This window comes from Lutra lutra, chromosome 6 (assembly GCF_902655055.1).
Source record: "Lutra lutra chromosome 6, mLutLut1.2, whole genome shotgun sequence".
Taxonomy (NCBI): Eukaryota; Metazoa; Chordata; class Mammalia; order Carnivora; family Mustelidae; genus Lutra; species Lutra lutra.
The window spans coordinates 128,312,331-128,318,087 of record NC_062283.1 but is presented as its reverse complement, the minus strand read 5'-3'; positions in this window follow the sequence as shown (position 1 = coordinate 128,318,087).

The following is a 5,757-nucleotide window of genomic DNA, read 5'->3' as shown; positions in this document are numbered from 1 at the left end:
AAGGACAGAAAAACAAGAGCTCCCATCTAGTGAGAGCTCACTATATGCCAAGCACTGTAGTAAATGCTTTATGTGCATCATCCTACTTAATCTTCACAATGACTCTATGAGGCAGATGCGATTATTATCCTCATTTTACCTCAAGGAAAATGGAGAAGTGGAAGCTTGGAGAAGTTCCATAAGAGCCAGGTTCTTGGGCGTATCCCTTCTGCAAGTGCACATCCCTTGGTTTAAGCATCAGTTCTCGCTATCTTGTGATTCTTTTTTTTTTTTTTTTAAACAAGGGGCCCTCCTTTTCATTTTGCACCGGACTTCGCAAATTATGCCTCCAGTGCTGGTTAAAGAATTGTGTCTCTTGGGGCGCCTGGGTGGCTCAGTGGGTTAAGCCTCTGCCTTCAGCTCGGGTCATAATCCTGGGATCCTGGGGTCCTGGGATTGAGCCCAGCATCGGGCTCTCTGCTCAGCGGGGAGCCTGCTTCCTCCTCTCTCTCTCTGCCTGCCTCTCTGCCTACTGTGATCTCTCTCTCTCTGTCTGTCAAATAAATAAATAAAATCTTAAAAAAAAAAAGAATTTTGTCTGTGGCCACACATGCAATAGATGTAGGATATGGGATCGAAGAGTTTATGTCTGTGACTGTGCTGTTTTACTTTATTTACAGTCCAAGAACAAATAGAATTGGAAGGAGAGGGAACAGATGTGAAAGACATTTTGTTAGCACTGGCAAAGTTTAGAAGGTGGGGCTTTTTTTCAGATGAAAATAAGTTTGCTGTGAGAATGTTTTTTAGGATTTCACAAGATCTGTTGCGCTAACCAGAGGTTTCCTATTGAGAAACACTGTAACATCATTGAGGATGCCCATGACTGGTCTTGAAGGCTAAGGAGCTCTGAGCCTTATATCAGGTTGATTGTGACACCTGGTGACAATAATGTGTTATTGCAAGGATTTATTTTGCTGTTTTAAGAATCAGGCTGTGCTTTTTTTTTTTTTTTTTTTTAACTTTCCCTTAAGTTATACACTTCCCAGACTATTTTTCCTTCTGTACTCATTGAAAAATCAGATTTAAAAAACCACTTGATTTATTTGTCCCAGCTATTAATAAGAGCTTTTTATACAAAAAATTTCATGGGGAGGGGGTGCCTAGGTGGCTTGGTCAACTGGGCCATCGACTCTTGGTTTTGGCTCAGGTTGTGATCTCAGAGTCTTGAAATCAAACACCATGTGGGGCTCCACGCTCCACACAGAATCTGCTTGGAGTTTCTCTCTCCCTCTCTCTCTGCCCCTCCCTGCTGCTCTCTCTCTTGAGTAAATAAATAAGTCTTAAAAAAATGTTTCATATGAAATTTTGAAGAGCCAAGTAATCTAATTCAGAGATTTTTTTAAAGGAATAATGTTAGTTTATGGGATGAAAAATTAGAACACAAGTATATAAGAATTATGAATATGAATATGTGTATATATGTATAAGTATATATATGTATATATATTCTCCAAAAAATATTTGGCATATTGCTTTAATTTACAGAATCCATCTGTATAGAAAAGTAGGTAGAGTGCTCTGAGTAACCAGAATCATACAGTCTTACAACACAGTATTTTCAATAGAAACCTATATTTTATCTGTAGTGGTGAGAGAATTATACATGGTACTTACAGTTGACATGGAAGTCATAAGAAAACTGTCCCAAATTGTGATCTTAAAATACATATTCATGCATGTATTTAAATTTGAGTGTTCCTTTGATGTTGCTTTGGAGTTATTTTCATTTTATCAAGCACGTAACAATGCAAGCTTAAGAAATAGTTGACTGAATGGGGACTTGTCACAGTGCATGAAAGGCAGTCATTAAAAATAAAAGTCTATCTATCCAGCTCCTGGATAGATTTTAGAATGCCAGTTAAGTAGATACAAATGGAATTCCTATGACTGTTGACCACTGGAAGTCTTGAAATAATATTTAGATCCTCCAAATGTTCTCTCGCTGCATGAGAGGAAAAAAATATATATATACATATACATTCACATATATACATATATATGTATATACACATATATGTATACACCCATATATATCTCCCAACTTTCAAGCATGTGTCCTTAGAATTACTTAAAAGTAAAATCTTAAAAATTGCAAAGATGATCATATTCACAATTAAATGTGTGTTAAATTCTTCAGTAAAACACATTTTGGACTGGTTGATCTTTTATTCAACAAAATTAATATCTATGTGCAAAAAACTGAGGTAGGCAGTGTCTTAGAAATATGAAGAGCTATACAGGTGTGTTAAACTCTGATGCCTCTTGGGCCCAGGTAGGTAACCTAATATCCAAATCAGTGAGAGTGTGGAGCAATAACAAAGAGGGGAGGCCATGCCTAGCCTAAAAGGGAGCGGCTGCTGCCCAGATCCAGATCATGGTTGCCATGTGGCCATGTGGGTCCACAATCATCAGATTCCAGAAATCCAAAATGTTTTGTGAAAACTCTTACCACACAGATCAGCAAACTGGCCCAGAGACAGGATGCAGGGGTGTTGGAGACCCTTACTGTTTACCTTGCTTACTACTTTCAACTTTCCTTGCTGTTAATTTTGAAATTGATAAAGTAATAATGGAAATCACTGCTCTCTGCTTACACTCCAAGCACGAGGAAAGAATTTAGTTCCTAAGGTGAGAGTGATAATCATGGAAGAAAACTCATGTTCAGTTTAGTTTATTTCAACAAACATGTATTGAATGGCCGGCATTGTGTGGGCGATAAGGATTCAAAAAAAGACTGAGAAAACCATGAGGAGCACCTGACCCAGATTGGGTGGATCAGGGAAAACTTTCTAACACCTGAACTTAGGTAATGAGTGGTGTAGACCAAATGGGGAAGAAGGGATGTGGGGATAACGTTTTAGGGAAGACACATCTGGTGAAGGGTAGCATTTCAGGCAGCAGGACAGAGGGATCAAGGACACAGAAGCATGACATAGCCTCAGTGCACAGAACTGCAAAATGTTTGACACCATTAGAGTTTGAAGTGCAAAACAGAGAGTACTGGGAAAGGAGGAAAGGAACCAATTGATCATGCAAGGAAACTAGGAGTTTGCCCAGAAGGAATCGCTAAAAGGTTCTAAGTCTCAGAGTGACATGGTTAGAATGTGTAATATAGCATGGTAGTGCTCCCTTATCCATGGTTTCACTTTTCGCAGTCCCAGTTACCAGCAGTCAGTTGAGGTCTGGAAGCAGATGGTTCTGCTGCTGATATTTTGTCAGAAGAAGGTCACCATATCCTAATATTACATCACATTGCCCGTGACCTTCACCTCCCTTCATCACATCATGTGGGCATTTTATCATTTCACATCGTTACCAGATGTTGAGTGCACTACAATATTTCAAGAGAGACCACATTCACAAAACTTTTATTATAGTATATTGCTATAATTGTTCTATGTTATTATTAGTTATTGCTGTTAATCTCTTACTACGCCTAATTTATATATTATGTATGTGTAGGAAAAAACATAGTACATATAGGGGTTTGGTACTATCTGTGGTTTCAGGCATCCACAGTGGGGAGTCTTGGAATGTATTCCTTGTGGACAAGTGGGGATGACTATAATCCACTCTGGCTGAAATCAAAGTCAAATAGAGATGGAGCAAGGCTTGAGCCAGGGAGACCAGTTAGGAGGCTATCCTAATAGTTTAAGTAAAGAGTGTGGAAGGATTTTAATAGGATGAGAGCACACTTGAGTATGTCCATAGACTGAAGACAGAAACGAGAAGTGAGCGAAATTGGAGAGACAGGTTAAATGGTCGGAGCACAGTCAGGGGAGCTAGAGCTGAAGCAGAAGAATTAAATTTGGCTTAACTAATTCATCCTCTGAAACTAGCAGGTTGGAGACAAAAGAGAGTAGATGGGACATTTGGGTCAGGAAGTAATGGCATGTTAGAGTTCACAGGGATAGTAGCGACACCGTAGAGTTTAGGAAGGCAAATTTAAGTAAATTTAGAGCAAAGAAAGTTGTAATCCACAGTTTTGAGTCTTACAAGTTGTGTGGCATGCAAAAATAAAAACCAGGCTTTACAAGTGCAGGCTACTATAGCGAGAGGGAAAGAAAGCATGTTATTATCAGAGACTAGTCTGGAGTCTCTCCTTTGAATTCAGAATTTTGGAGGACTTTAGAAGCAAGTTCACAGAATTCAGATAGCTGCCTGAGAGTAACCCAGAATGAGTTGAGGCTTGGGGGAAATGGTAAGGTTAGTCAAAAGAGCTCTTTAAGAGTTATCTTCGTAGGGGGCGCCTGGGTGGCTCAGTGGGTTAAAGCCTCTGCCTTCGGCTCAGGTCATGATCCCAGGGTCCTGGGATCGAGCCCCGCATCGGGCTCTCTCCTCGGCGGGAAGCCTACTTCTCCCTCTCTCTCTCTGCCTGCCTCTCTGCCTGCTTGTGATTTCTGTCTGTCAGGTAGATAAATAAAATCTTTAAAAAAAAAAAAAAAGAGTTATCTTCGTAGAACAAAAATTTGAAAGATACACTGCCACGGAGAGGTAAGACATAATGTTGACAAATAGAAATGACAGAGAACGAACATAGAATCCCTCTTTTCCCCCAAATTTTTGCTCAAGGAGCATAATCATGAGATGAGAAAGAGTATAACTATTTAATAGGGACACTAATAACTGGACCATGTCCAGAGGAGAAGGTCTGTCATGTGAAGATTGGCTGAAAGAACTGACATTTGTTAGCCCCAAGTGAGGGGCATGAGAGCGATTTTTTCATACCGGAAGTGCTACTAGAATAGGGGTTAGATACTTCTATTGTAGGTTGTAGTCACAAGGTTGGGAAAGGACAAGGGGAGAAAGGAAGAAAAAATGGTCAATTCTTAAAAGTCACAGGAAGCTGGATTTTAGCCAATGTAATACCTTTCTTCCTATTAGGTTCTCCATAGTTTTCCCTCAACATTTTGTTATTATCATTTTTTCAAACATTTAACAAAGTTAAAAGAATCTTACAGCAAATAACTGTATACTTACCACCAAGATTCTATTATTAACATTTTATGCATTATCAAATATTTACCCAGCTACCCATTCCTCTGTCTACCCACAAATCCATCTAATATTTTGGATATATTACCAAGGAAATTCCATACAGTTTTGGCTATCATTGGGAAGGTTGGTGTTCTGTGAAAGGGAGGTACAGGCAGATGACCTTCAAAGGCTGAAGGAAACTTAAGCCCAAAGGAAATGGCTGTAAGTCCAGCTTGATGAGAAATGATTTATTAAGGGGACTTACTGACAGAAGTGTATCTTGGGTGGCTGCAAGACCCCACTTCTTGTAAGACTTGCTTTTATAACCCGAAAGGCTGGGGAGTATAGTCTGGTTAAACAAAGACAAAGAATGCATGTTTGGAGAATGTGCTCAAGAAGGCTTCAAGTCACAGTGTGGTCATCATGGTCAGTTCATCCAAGAGGAGGTTAGTCTGTCACACAGTGGGGCATCTTAATTCCAAGAGCTTTTTTTCAGAGGTGAATGGCATCTACTCGGGATACTATAGAGGGGATTTCTGCATTAAGTAGGAGGATTGGACCAGACTATGGCTTTCAAACTTTTTGGACTGCTATCCATACCAAGAAATGTATTTCACATTCTTAACCACATACATTCTGAAGTAAAATTTTCAGGAAACAATATATACCCATAATCTATGTGAAGGATGCCAATATTTTCTACTTTATTTCATTAAAAAAATGGCAGTCATGATCCACCAA